Source organism: Dioscorea cayenensis, chromosome 2 (assembly GCF_009730915.1).
Source record: "Dioscorea cayenensis subsp. rotundata cultivar TDr96_F1 chromosome 2, TDr96_F1_v2_PseudoChromosome.rev07_lg8_w22 25.fasta, whole genome shotgun sequence".
Lineage (NCBI taxonomy): Eukaryota > Viridiplantae > Streptophyta > Magnoliopsida > Dioscoreales > Dioscoreaceae > Dioscorea > Dioscorea cayenensis.
The window spans coordinates 13,896,831-13,909,624 of NC_052472.1; positions in this window are offsets into that span (position 1 = coordinate 13,896,831).

A 12,794-nucleotide genomic window follows, 5' to 3' on the forward strand; every position below is an offset into this window, starting at 1 on the left:
CAGTCTTAACTTTATAATTTGTAGTAAAACTAAGTTCATATTTTTTTAATTTAAAAGCTAAGTTCAACATTGATTTTATTAGTGGAGGTAAAATATTGAAATTCATAATAAATGACAGGTTAGCAGTATGATTTGTATCATAGGTCTTATTGTTGTACCTATACATGAGTTTCTAGATAAATCTATGCCGAATTAGTCATTACATTCAAATTTATTGTCCAATTAAGTTGACTTTTATTTATTTTGAAAGCTAAGTTAAACATCTATCTTTTTTATGGATGACAAAATTTTGAAATTCAAAATGAATGGCAAGTTGGCAGTCTAATTATTGTAACAGGTCTTATTATTGTTGCTATATATGAGTTTATAGATGTAGCTATGATTAATCGATCATAACTTTCTAATTTATTATCCGATTGAGTAAATTTGTATTTAATTTGAAAGCTATATTCAACATCTATCTTTTTGATGGAGGATAAATTTTGAAATTCAAAATGAATGACTAGTTAGCTATCTGATTTCTATAGTAGGTCTTATCTTTGTAGCTATATATGAGTTTGTACATGCAGCAACACTGAATCAATCATAACTTTCTAATTTATTATCCAATTAAGTTGATTTTTTTATTTAAAACCTAAGCTCAACAAATATCTTTTTAATGGAAGACAAATTTTTAAATTTAAAATGAATAATAGGTTTGCAATCTAATTTGTGTGACAATTCTAATTGTTGCAACTATACATGAGTTTACAGATGCAGCCGTGCTAAATATGTCATAACTTTCTAATTTATTGTCCAATTGAGTTGATTTTTGTTTAATTTAAAAGCTAAGTTCAACATCTATCTTTTTGGTATAAAATAATTTTGAATTTCAAAATGAATAACAAGTTAGCAATCTGATTTGTTTCCTAGTTGTTATTGTTATAGCTACACATGAGTTTATAGATACAGGTACACTAAATCAGTTATAAATTAATAATTTATTATCCAATTGAGTTTTATTCTTATTTTATTTGAAAGCTAGCTTGGCAGCTATCTTTTTGATGGAGGAAAAATTTTGAAATTCAAAATGAATGACAGGTTAGCAATCTAATTTTGTCACAGTCTTATTGTTGCGTCTACAAATGAGTTGTTGATGCAGCTATGTTGGATGAATCACAACTTCATAATTTATTTTTTTAGTTGAGTTATTTTCTATTTAATTTGAAAGCTAAGTTTGACATCTATCTTTTTGATGGAGTATAAATTTTGAAATTCAAAATGAATGATAGGGTAACAATCCGATTTGTGTCACAGGTCTTATTATGGTAGCTACACATTATTTTATAGATTCAGTGACATTGGATCAGTCATAACTTTCTAATTTTTCTGTCCTAGTTGTGTTAATTTCTATTTAATTTGAAAATTAAGTTCAACATCTAACTTTTCGATAAAGGACGAATTTTGATATTAAAAATGAATGACATGCTAGAAGTCTGATTTGTATCAAACGTCTTGTTGGTGTAGCTATACATGAGTTTGTAGATGCCTTTATGCCGAATTAGTCATGAATTTCGAATTTATTATCCAATTGAGTTTATTTTTTATTTACTTTAAACCTAAGTTCAACATCTATCTTTTTGATTGATGATAAATTTTGAAATTCAAAATGAATTACATGTTAGCAATTTGTTTTGCATGACAGGTCTTGTTGTTGTACTATACATAAATGTATAGATGCTACTCCGAATCAGTAATAACTTACTAATTTATTGTCTAATTAAGTTGATTTTTTTTAAATTAAAAGCTAAGTTCAACATATATCTTTTCAGTGCAGGATAAATTTTGAAATTCAAAATGAATGACAAGTTAGCAATCTGATTTGTGACACATGTCTTATTGTTGTCTCTATACATGAATTTATAGATACAAATACACTAAATCAGTCTTAACTTTCTAATTTATTGTCCAATTAAGTTGATTTATAGTTAATTTAAAAGCTAAGTCTGACATCTATATTTTTGATGGAGGATAAATTTTGAAATTCAAAATGAATGACATGTTAGCAATCTGATTTGTGTCATAGGTCTTATTGTCGTAGGTATACATGAGTTTGTAGATGTATCTATACTGGATCAGTCATAACTCTATAATTTATTATCTAATTGAGTTTATTTTTGGTTAATTTGAAAGCTAATTTTATGATCTATCTTTTCAGCCGAGGACAAATTTTAAAACTCAAAATGAATGACAGGTTAGCATTTTGATTTGTGTCACATGTCTTATTGTTGTAGCTATACATGATTTGATAAATGGAGCTATGCATAATCGGTAATAACTCTTTAATTAATTGTGTAGTTGAGTTAATATTTATATGATTTAAAAACAAGTACACCATCTATTTTTTCAATGAAGGACAAATTTTGAAATTCAAAAGGAATGAGAGTCTAGTAATTTAGTTTGTGTCACAAGTCTTATTACTATAGCTAGACATGAGTCTATAGATAAAACAATATTGAAGATGTTATAAGCTTCTAATTTATTATCCAATTGAGTTGATTTTTGTTTTATTTAAAAGCTAAGTTCAACATCTACGTTTTCGATACAGGACAAATTTTGAAATTCAAAATGAATGGTAGGTTAGCAATCTGATTTGTGTCATAGGTTTTATTGTTATAGCTATACTTGATTTTGTAGATGCAGCTACACTGAAGCAGTCACAGTTGTCTAATTTATTACCCAATTGAATTGATTTTTTTTAATTTGAAAGCTAAGTTCAACATCTATCTTTTTTATGGTGGACTTATTTTGAAATTCAAAATGAATGGCAGGTTAGAAGTATGATTTGTGTCACAGACTTATTATTGTAGCTATACATGAGTTTATAAATGCAGCTATGCAGAATGGTCACTTCTCTCAAATTTATTGTCCAATTGTGTTGATTTTTATATAATTTGAAAACTATATACATCAACTATCTTTTTCGATGAAGTATAAATTTTGAAATTCAAAATGAGTGGCAAGTTAGAAATCTGAATTCTGTCTCGTGTCAATTTGTTGTAGTTATGTATGAGTTTTTAGATGCTTCTGAGCTAAATCAGTCAAATATTCCTAATTTATTACCAATTTGAGTTGATTTTTGTTTAATTTGAAAACTAATTTAAACATCTATCTTTTTGATGATCGGCAAATTTTTAAATTCCAAAACAATGATAGGTTAGCAATCTAATTTGTTTCATAGGTCTTATTGTTGTAGATATACATGAGTTTGTAGACGTAGCAATGCTGAATATGTAATAACTTTCTAATTTATTGTCTAATTCAGTTAATTTTTATCTAATATGAAAGCTAATCTCAACATCTATCTTTATGATGGAGGACAAATTTAAAAATTCAAAATGAGTGGCAGGTCGGCAATTTGATTTGTTTCACCGCTCTTATTGTTGTAGCTATACATGAGTTTATAGATGTAGCTATGCTAAATCAGTCATAACTCTCTAATTTATTGCCCAGTTGAGTTGATTTTTAATTAATTTGAAAGCTAAGTACAAGATTTATATTTTCAATGAAGGACAAATTTTAAAATTCCAAATGAATGGCTGGTTAGCAATCTGATTTACGTCACATGTCTTATTGTTATAGCTATCTTTTCAGTGATGGACAAATTTTGAAATTAAAAAAGAATAATAGGTTAGCAATCTGAGTTTTGTTACATGTCTTATTGTTGTAGCTACTCATGAGTTTATAGATGCAGCTACGTTGAATTAGCCATTACTTTCTAATTTATTATCCAATTTTAATTTCAAAGCTAAGTTCAACATCTATCTTTTTAATGAGGATAAATTTTGAAATTTAAAATGAATGAAAGTATAGCAATCTGATTTGTGTCACACGTCTTATTATTGTAGCTATACATGATTTTATAGTTGCAGCTACACTGAATTAGTCATAACAATCTAATTTATTTTCCAACTGAGTTGATTTTTATTTGATTTGAAAGCTAAGTTCAACATCTACATTATCAATTGAAGACATATTTTGAAATTCAAAATGAATGATGGGTTGGCAATCTGATTTGTGTCATAGGTCTTATTTTTGTAGCCACACATGAGTTTAAAGATGCAGCTATGCTGAATTAGTCCCAACATTCTAATTCACTATCTAATTGAGTTGATCTTTTATTTAATTTAAAAGCTAAGTTTAACATCTATCTTTTTGATGAGGGATAAATTTTGAAATTTGAAATGAATTACAGCTTAGCCATCTGATTTGTGTCACAATTCTTATTGTCGTTGCAATACATGATGAGTTTATAAATTCTATTATGTTGCATCATTCATAACTCTCTAATTTATTATCTAATTGAGTTTATTTTTATTTAGTATGAAACCCAAGTACATCATTTATTTTTTTCAATAAAGGATTAATTTTTAAATTTAGAACGAATTATAAGTTAGCAATCTGATTTATGTCACATGTAATATTGTTCTATATGCACATATGTTTGTAGATATAGCTATGTTGAATCAATCGTAACTTTATAATTTATTGTCTAATTGGGTTGATTTTCATTTAATTTGAAAGCTAAGTTTAAAGAATATTTTTTTATGGAGGACAAATTTTTAAATTCAAAATGAATGACAGGTTAGAAATTGGATTTTTGTCACATGTCTTATTGTTGTATCTATACATTAGTTTATCGAAACAGCTACACTCAATCAGTTTTTTCATTCTAATTTATTGTCTAATTGAGTTGATTTTTATTTAATTTGAAAACTAAGTTCAACATCTATATTTGTAATGGTGGATAAATTTTGAAATTCAAAATGGTTGACATGTTAGAAATCTGATTTGTATTAAAAGTCTTACTATTGTATCTAGACATGAGTTTATAGATGTAATTATGCTGAATCTGTCATAACTTTCTAATTTATTGTCCAATTCAGTTGTTTTCTATTTAATTCGAAAGCTATGTTAAGCATCTATCTTTTCGATGAAGGGCACTGATGAGTGCTATTCATATAGAAATTTTTACACCATTTTCATGTATTTATCTTGTCTTTAAATGTTTATTTGTTGTTATTCGATGCTACTATAGGTACTATGTGTATTTGTGCAGGAAAACAGACTCTTGTGTAAAAGAATATAAAAGAATATGATTTGATATAATTATAGTGTGAAAAGAGGTAAAAACACAGTGTTAAAGGTGAAGCACAGTCTGAGCATAGGCATGCTACTTCCTCTAATAATCCCTGGAATTTTCCATCAGGAGAACCGTGATAGCAAATCACTGTAGTATATGTCTAGAAAAAAAGTACGGTTTGTGTGTTTCTTTCATGGGCGTGCTCTTTGAAAAGCAGGGGGCGTGCCCATGTTGTATTTTTGATTCAATCGCCCAGACTTTCTCGAGATAATCAGGGGAGAAGCACGCCCTAAGCATGACCGTGCTTACCCTGATAACCAATTTTTATGCCTATATCTAGGTCTTTTGAGGGGATTCTCTTCCTTCTTCTTGGGGGAAGCTGCCAAGCTCCCCCTTTTCACATTTCTGGGCTGGAGTGAAGCTACGTGTACAGATCTTGAGTGGAGCGGAGCTTGGCCAGTTGGACTTCACCAGATCACCGTCGGAGTGATTGAGAAGCAAAGAGGGGAGTCTTCCATGGCTTCTTATTCTTTTGTTTTCCTTAGCATTGTATGATCTGTACAATTATGATGGCTAACTATTCTATTGTACCCTAGATCTATGAACTTGGATGTTTATGTGATAGGTTGATTTACTTGCGTTTAATGTCTACAGAGTTCTATTGGTTTCTTGTGTTTAATCTTGTGTTGCATAACTTGATGTGCTTGATTTGCACAATTGCTTAGGTAAACTTGGTGTGTGGATTGCCATAGTTGTGGTTGCCCTATGTGATTGCAAAACTTGATGTGTATGAATCCCACATTTATCTTAGCAAAACTTGGTATCTTTGAGAACCATAGATGTAACATTGCTCTTGAGTACACGCAAGGATATTAGGATGTACCTGGCAGGCATTAGAAGAAAGTCTATATACATTTATCTAGAGGATTAGTTTGGAGCACTGCACTATCTCTATGTTTCTCACCTAATTCAGTTCCAGCCCTTGCTTGTCATCTTTCCCTCTTTTAGGTTATCTAGTTATCACACTTACACTGAAATTGTAATCTGGCTAGACATTAGAAGATCAACTATTACTAAGAGTCCAGCCCCTATGGTTCTGACAACCCTACCACTAGCGGGGTACCACTGTATTACTTGTGTGTGACCCGTACACTTGCAAAAAGTGCATTAGACATATTTTATAATTCAAAATGAATTATAGGTAAGCAATTTGATTTTTATTACATATCTTATTATTATGTACACATGAGTTTATAGATACAGTTATGCAAAATTTCTCATAACTTTCTAATTTATTATCCAACTGAGTTCACTTTTGGTTAAACGATGAACATCCTACAAGTGCATGGGGTTGTCAGGTAATACCTCTCGTGCAAGCACGAGAGGGTCGTATTCCCTAGGCCTAAGGAGCTACTCTTACTTTCTCTTTACTCGTTCTCCAACCTATCAACTCAAGTTCGGGAACTGCAACTACTAATGAGACTAAAACTAAGTGGATTGATGTATAGACACCAAGTGAGAGGGTGAAAATCTAGCGATGAGGGTGGTCACGGATGTGGATCCCTCTGGAGTTTCTAAGGGTTAGAAGAATGCTAGAGTTGCTAAGCAAGTTGTAGTTCAGGCCAAGAGAAATCCAAAAGTAGATTACCGTAATGGTCACGGCGGTAATCCCTAATCCCATACAAGTATTGGCTTGGAATCTCTTCTAGCCAAATCCTCCTATGATTGCAATACATATAAGGAAATCTCTAATTAGGGCCGAAACTCAACCTAGGTCCAGCCCTAATGGTTGGAAGGGTTTGAGATACCCGATGGTCATGTCGTATTCATACATGGATCCCCATTAAGCTAAGTGTGTCTAGTACATGGGCGGTGGTCACGCAACCAAGTACAACCTAGAAGTTGAAATATAGAGTTCTCATGTAAATCAACACACCAAAGATCACAAAGCTTAAACCATGAAGCTAACCACATGCAAGCCGCATGCATTAAACAACTCAAAGCATTCATCAACACAAGTTCACCCCAAGGTTCACCGACATCCTGTGACCTTGGGGTCTAGCCATCTATACAAGCAAACACATAAGATAGGTTCATGGAAAACAACTATTAAAATCATAATAAAACTTCCTCAAATGATGGAAACAAGAAGAGAAGTAGTGGCGCAGATGGCTTCAACGGACACTGCAATGGTGGCGGCCTCCCTCGTCATCTCCAAGCTTCCAAAAGGTGAAATCGGTGAAGATGTTGCCTAAGAAAGCTTCTCCCTTCAATTCCCCCTCTCTAAATCATGGAAAATACCCTCTAAATGCCCTAGTGAAGTCGTCTCCTCTTAGAGCTTTTTGGGTGTCAGAGAAGAATGCATAGCTTTAAGCCCTAACTTTCTTTTTAAGGAGATCTGCCCGTGCCTAAAGGGCCGTATATGGGCCGCATGGAGCCCGTGAGGCTCACTGTCTTTCTGCTCACGAAACTAGGGCCAGCGCTATAGCATTTTGCTATAGTATTCACCTACAGTAACTGGTCCCAAAATTTCCAGTGAGGCTTACGGGTTTCATGCGGCCGCATGGAGCTCGTGAGGTTTACATTTAATTTCCTACAGCCCCTGATTCCCTTGCTATAGTGCCTGCACCAATGATTTGCTTTAAAAACCCGATTTTTGGTGTCAATTTCTCCCCAATTGTGTTCTCGAGCTCATTTTGGCTTCCCTGAGGCCTTTAGCACAAATATAATCAATTTAGCCATAAAAAGGGTATCAACTCATTCAAAAACACATGCAATCAAGTATAAAACCTATGTATAAATACATACATTTAGACTCTTATCATTCATTTAAAAGCTAAGTTCAATATCCATTGCTTCGATGGAGGACAAATTTTCAAATTCAAAATGAGTGACACGTTAGTAATATGATTTGTGTCACAATTCTTATTATTGTAGCTACACATGAGTTTATAGATACAGCTAAGTTGGATCAGTCATAACATTCTAATTTGTTGTCTAATTTGATTGATTTTCATTTAATTTGAAAGCTAAGTTCAACATATATCTTATTGATGGAGGACAAATTTTCATATTCAAAATGAATGACATGTTAGCAATTCTAATTTTTGTTACAAATGTTATTGTTGTATCTATACATGAGTTTATCGATTCAGCTACACTGAATCAGTAATAACTTTCTAATTTATTGTCCAATTGAGATTTTTTTTAAATTGAAAGCTAACCTCAACATCTATCATTTTGATGGAGGAAAAATTTGAATTCAAATGACAGGTTAGCAACCTGATTTGTGTCACAGGTTTTGTTGTTGTAGTTATACTTGAGTTTATTGATAAAGCTACGTTGAATCAGTCATAGCTTCCTAATTTATTATCTCATTAAGTTGTTTTTTATTTAATTTTAAAGCTAAGTTCAACATCAATAATTTGAATGCAGGACAAATTTTGAAATCTAAAATGAACGACATGCTATTAACCTAATTTGTGTCACAAATATTATTGTTGTAGCTATGCATGAGTTTGTAGATACAGCTACGCCAAATCAATCATAAATTTCTCATTTAATGTCCAATTGGGATGATTTTTATTTAATTTAAAAGCTAAGTTAAACATCTATCTTTTTAATGAAGGACAAATCTTCAAATTTAAAATAAATGACATGTTGGCAATTTCTTTTCTATCACTGGTCTTATTGTTGTATCTATACATGAGTTTATCGACCTAGCTACACAGAATAATTTATAACTTTCTAATTAATTGTAAAATTGAGTTGAATTTCAATATTTATTGATTTGATGGGGGACAAATTTTTAAATTCAAAATGAATGACAGGTTAGCAATTTGATTTGTGTCACAGATCTTATTGTTGTATCTATACATGAGTTTGTAGATGCAGCTATGCCGAATCAGTCATAACTTTCTAATTTATTATCCAATTGAGTTAATTTTTTTTTAATTTGAAAGCTAACCTCAACATCTGTATTTTTAATGGAGGATAAATTTTTAAATTGAAAATGAATGACAGGTTAGCAATCTGATTTGTGTCATAGATCTTATTATTGAATCTATACAATAGTATATAGATGTAACTACCCTCAGTCATAACTCTCTAATTTAATTTCCAATTAAGTTGAATTTTATTTAATTTGAAATCTAAGTAAATATTTATCTTTTCAAAAGAGGATAAATTTTGAAATTAAAAATGAATGACAATTTAGCAATTTGTTTTGTGCAACGGGTCTTATTATTGTAGTTACACATGAGTTTATAGATATAGCTACACTGAATCAGTTATAACTATCTAATTTATTATCCAAATGTGGTGATTTTTTATTGAGTTGAATACAGGTGCAACATATATCTATACACATGAGTTTATATGAGTTTATTTTTGTTTTTAATTAAAAAGCTAAGTTCAACATCTATCTTTTTAATGGAGGATAAATTTTAAAATTCAAAATGAATGACAAGTTTACAATCTGATTTTTTGACACTTCTTATTATCGTATCTATACAGAAGTTTATAGATTCAACTATGCTAAATCGGTCATAACATTGTAATTTGTTGTCCAATTGAGTTTATTTTTAATTAATTTTAAAGCTAAGTTCAACATCCATCTTTTTTATGGATGAAAAATTTTGAAATTCAAATTGAATGATAGATTATCAATTTGATTTGTGTTACAGCTCTTATTATTGTAGCTATACATGAGTTTATAGATGCAACTATGCTAAATCAGTCATATCTTTCTAATTTATTGTGCAATTGAGTGGAATTTTCTTTAATTTGAAAGCTAAGTTCAACATCTATCTTTTTTATGCAAGATAAATTTTCAAATTCAAAATGAATGACTGGATAGCAATCTGATTTGAGTTCCAGGTCTTATTGTTATAGCAATTCATGAGTTTATAGATGTTGCTTTGCTGAATCAGTCATTACTCACTAATTTAATGTCCAATTGAGTTTATTTTTATTTAATTAGAAAGCTAAGTTCCATATATAGATGTTGCTTCGTTGAATCAGTCATAACTCACTAATTTAATGTCTAATTGAGTTTATTGTTATTTAATTAGAAAGCTAAGTTCCATATATATCTTTTTGATGGATGACAAATTTTTAAATTCAAAATGAATGACAGGTTAGCAATCTAATTTGTGCCACAGGTTAGCTATACATGAGTTTATAGATGGAGCTACGCTAATTCTCACATAACTTTCCAATTTATTATTTGATGGAGTTGATTTTTGTTTAATTTGAAAGCTAAGTGCAACATTTATCTTTCTGATTGGGGGTAAATTTTCAAATTCAAAATGAATGACAGGTTAGCAATTTGATTTATTAAACATGCTTTATGGTTAAATCTATACAAAAGTTAACAGATGCACCCACGCCGAAACAGTCATAACTTTCTAATTTATTGTTTAATTGACTTCATTTTTACTCAATTGGAAGTATAAGTTCAACATCTATGTTTTTATTGGAGCACAAATTTTCAACTTGAAAATGAATGATAATTTTAGGAATCTGATTTGTATCATAGGTGTTATTGTTGTGTTTATACATGAGTTTATAGATGCAGCTATGCTAAATTTGTTCTAAATTTCTTATTTATTTTCCAATTGGGTTGATTTTTGTATAATTTGAAAGCTAAGTTCAACATATATCTCTTTTATAGAGGATAGATTTTTGAATTCTTAATGAATGAAAGGTCAGTTATGTGATTTCCGTCACAATCTTATTATTGTATCTATTCACGAGTTTATAGATGTAGTTACGCCGAATCAGTTATAATTTTCCAATTTATTATCCAATTAAGTTAATTTTTATTTAATTTGAATACTACATTCAACATATATCTTTTTGATAGAGGATAAATTTTGAAAATTCAAAATGAATAACATGTTAGCAACCTGATTTGTTTCATAGGTTAATTGTTGTTGCTACATATGAATTTATAGATGCAACTATGCTGAAATATAGAATGAATGACAAGTTAGCAATCTAATTTTTGTCAAAGGTCTTATTGTTGCAATTGTACAGCAGTTTATAGATGCAGCTACACTAAATTACTCTTAAAGTTCTAATTTATTGTCCAATTGAGTTTATTTCCATTTAATTTAAAAGCTAAGTTCACCATCTATCTTTTGGATGGAGGATAAATTTTGAAATTCAAAATGAATGACAGGTTGGCAACGCGGTCTGTGTCACAGATCTTATTGTTGTAACTATACATGAGTTTATAGATGTAGCTACACTGAATTATTCATAAGTTTCTAATTTATTGCCCAATTTAGTTTATTTTTGTTTAATTTGAAAGTGAAGTTCAACATATATCTTTCTAATGGAGGACAAATTTTCATTCTCAAAATGAATGACATGTTAGGAATCTGATTTGTGTCACTCATCTTATTATTGAAGTTGTACATGAGTTTATAGATGCAGCTATGCTGAATTAGTCATGAAGTTTGAATTTATTGTTGAATTGAGATAATTTTTGTTTAATTTGATAGCTACATTCAACATCTAATAATGTGTTCTCCGCAAGCGCACGGGTCGCACACAAGTAGTCCAGTGGTACCTCAAAAGGGGTAGAGTTGTCAAACCTCAGGGTCTGGACTTAATGTTCTTATCTATCTACTGATGTCTAGTTCAGCAAAGATTGAGCTAAAATTGTATTAAGAATTAATAATGAAAGAGTGAATGATGATAGAAACTAGGGGATTAGGATTGTGTTATCAACTACAAAAGAGCAATGCCTTGGGATGATCCCTATGAGTTATAGTATGATGACTTGATTATAATGGTTACCAGTTACATTCTATAGATCAAGTGTATGCCGTAAAGCAATGTTGCATCTATGGTTCTCAAACACACCAAGTTATGCCAAGATAACTAGATTACCAAGGCAACTGTGCAATTCAAGCCATCAAGATATGCAAACACAAGAAACTCAATGAACTCCGTAATCATTAACAATCAAGTAGTCAAAGCATACAACCCACATAATTCAACATCCTGGGGCACTGTGGACATTTAGCCCCTCATGGATAAGTATGACAAGAAAGACATAGATGAATGGCAAGAGAAAGAAGACATGACTCCTGTCTACTCAAGATGATCTTCCTTATCGAGCTTCACATGCTCAACTCGGCTTCTCTTGTGCCTCCAACTCCTCTTTGACCCCCTTAGAGTGTGTGGTAAAACCTGATCTTCGCCCTCTTTTGTGTCCTCTGGTGGAGAGTTGAGTCTTCGAACAAAGATGAGAGCAAAACCCTAAAAACTTTAGTTAAAAGGGCTATCTTCGTGCTTCAACCTTGTTTTCATGGGCTGCTTTTAAGTAAATCAGCTAACTGTTTGCCTGAGATATTTAGTGTAAGAAAGCAAGGTCGTGCTTGGCATGTGTTTCCATGAACATGATCGTGCTAGGAGCCTCCAGCACATGCTTCCCCCGCTGAGACAAATAAAAACTATAGCCTGAGATATTCAACAGGAGGGACACAATCGTGCTTCAACCATGTTCATCTCGGTGTCACATCCCTGCAAGCTTCTTCACTTGATCCGCACCATATTAGGAGATTTATGGGGATAGAGCACGACTGTGCTCTGCCTGTACTGAGCTTGAACACTTAGCATTTCTTCCATTTTCCTTCAGCCGATGACCTAATTTACTCCT